The sequence below is a fragment of the Spermophilus citellus genome (assembly GCF_964194105.1).
Source record: "Spermophilus citellus genome assembly, chromosome: 7".
Classification (NCBI taxonomy): Eukaryota; Metazoa; Chordata; class Mammalia; order Rodentia; family Sciuridae; genus Spermophilus; species Spermophilus citellus.
Genome location: NC_138188.1, coordinates 62,941,557 through 62,944,563, shown reverse-complemented (window position 1 = coordinate 62,944,563; position 3,007 = coordinate 62,941,557).

The window sequence follows — 3,007 nt, the reverse complement described above, 5'->3', positions numbered from 1 at the left end:
CTCTGCATTGTGGACTTGGTTTAGCTTTATTCTGTTTCTCATAGGCATTCTGAAATATTTATGATGGGGCACATTGGTAATCTGATGTGGGAGCCCTGTGAGAAACAAAAAGAACTAATTACCAGCAAATTTACAACCACTGGCACATACTTCATAATTCTGTTTTTACTTTTAAAACAAGCAAATAATGGGTACAATAATAATATAAATTTAATATTTTTTAAAAATTGTTTTCTTTTTCAATTCTTGCAAAGTTTATCACTGGTCATTACTTTGGCATGTTAGTTCTTTCATACAAATGTAGTGAGCACCTGCTCTGGTTCCAGAGGAATTAATAAAGTAATATTCAAGACAAATAGATTTGGCCTTGACTGATCAGGTGTTCCATGAACAAGTGTTTCCCAGTAAGCACATTCAGCTTTAACATTCCAGTAAGTTACCAGAAGCCAATTTGGGGTAAGTACTTTAAAATTAAATAGCTTTTGAACAAAGTATGTATATATTACACGAAATGGATTTGATTCTGAGTGTTTAGTAAAGTAGAAGAATGGCATTTCAATTTGCTTTGGTGCAGAAATCATTTGAATTTATTAAATTAATGTATTGCTTTTATTCTACTTAAAAGATTTTGCTATAAATTGGAAGATCAAACTCTTCAGAATTCAGCAGGGTGTTTAGTTTTCAGTATGTTGTGCTTTTGATGAAATTTTAGCCAAAAGCCAATGAGATAAGTGAAATTTTCAAACCAATTATTTGTCAGACTTTAATTAAGTGCCTAGAAAATTTCTAGGAGAAATGGATGTAAAAAAATATAAATTTTAATTATGAAAATTGTTAATAAGAGGATAACTCTAAAGGCAAGATTCTACTACGGGGGGAAAATTACATTCTTCAAAATATTTTTTATTATTTAGCATTAACCTAGTAATGAATTTCCATTTAATAACTTAAAAGTACTAATAATATTTTGACTATTTATGAAACTACAAAAATATTTTTATCAGAAATATTCTGAACAGGGTCTGGGGTTGTGGCTAAGTGGTAGAGCACTTGCTTAGCATGTGTGAGGCACTGGTTTTGATCCTCAGCACCACATAAAAATAAGTAAATAAAATAAAGGTATTGTGTCCATCTACAACTAAAAAAATTTTAAACAATTCTGAACAATTGAATATCTCAGAACAAAATGATATATATACATTTATTTTTCTCATAAAAGTACAGGTTTTTATTATTATATTCTCACATACTAATGTGCTGATCTATTCAATCCTTAATATTTGCTTGTTAATATATATTATCAATATTTTATTATATATTATCTACATTAAAATTTCTATATTTATAATTTACCAACACATATTGTCTAAAAATCATTTTGGATTACATTTTGAGCTTTTCTTTTCCCTTTGTAAAATGTATGTTTAAAAACAAAGTTTAACGAAATATATTTTTAAAAAGCTTGAAATATCTAAATAATGAGTTCATAGTTTAGTCTTGAGGAATATTCGATTATTAATAATTTTTAACCTACTTATGGGTCATAATGGCCCACCTAATGATCTGCAAAACACTCCTGAAATGCATTTCTGCATTTCTTTAGCTGTACCTCACACTGTTCTGAAGTAATCCAGTGAAGGATTACTTCCTGGTAACCTACTAAGTGTTACTAGCATGTATTATTTATAAAGTTAAGAGTTACTAAAATTTATGAGGCCTCAGAGTCAGTGTTCTACCAACCCTATAGCAATATTGCAAAAGTCATTCTGTTCAAGGTATGATCAGATAGTTGAATTTCCTATAATTTGACTAGAGGGCTCATTAATATGGTGTTTGTCTTGTGACTTGGTTATGATTTTAATTTGTTGCTACTCTCTTTTCTGGTAAGCATTTTTTCAAAAGACAAATATCACATATATTCTCTCACATGTCAACTCTACAGGGAAAAAGATGACATGGAAGTAGAAGGGGGACTATTGGGGAAGTAGAAAGGGACTGAGGTAGAGGCAAGGGGATCAAAGCATATTGTATGCAGGTATGAAAATGTTAAAATTGAAGCCCATTATTCGGTGCAGTTAACAGATGTTAATGATTCTAATAAAATGATTCCTCCATATTTTAAAATCACTACTTCCTTCATTATTTTATTTCTTTTATTCTCTCAATACTGAGGACTGAACCCAGGGTACTCTGTTCCTGAGCTACACGCCAGTCTTCCTTATTTTAATTTTGAGGCAGTGTCTCACCAAGTTGCCCAGGCTGCCCTTGAACTTGTGATCCTTGTGCATCCAGCTTCTGAATTTCTGGGATTATAGGTATGTACCACTGTGACCAGAAATTACCATTTTGTCTCTTTACAGTTTTTTTTAAATTTCTTTTTCTCTCCTTTGGAAAAGTATAATAAGAGTATAAGGTGGTTTTGGTAGGTCTTAGACTATTTTACCCTCTAAAGTGAGATTCTATAGACTGTGAAAAAGCTATTGGAAAATTATCCAGATTACTCAAGTGATTTAGAATACATTAACTTCCTAATATTGTAGGTGAAAAACAGACTGGAGTGTGCTTGTTTTTATTTCATTTTCATGCTTGATCTATCACAACTTTAGAGTAGCCTGTAAGAAGTTTCTCTTCATATCAGAGTTACAGTTGCGACATAAAACCACTAGAAAAGACAAGAAAGATACACCATATGGTTATTTAAAGATAATATTGCCATTGATAATGCTCCATAATTATCATTTCTCCTTTGATTTTAAGAAACTGTAAATATATTTTGTACTCATCTTGAAGGAACATAAAAAATACCAGTACCATATAAATTGTTTCTCCTATTTGATGATGTTTGGTCAGAAAACTGTCATTGCAGAGTCTTCTGGCAGTAGTATGTTGTAATGAGATAGAAAGTTCTAGTAGTGGGTAGAAAGTCTTTTGCTGGGTGTAGAATACTATGGTAAAATCTTATTTTAAAAGCCAATAATATTTTAAATTACAATAAACAGAAGTCAAA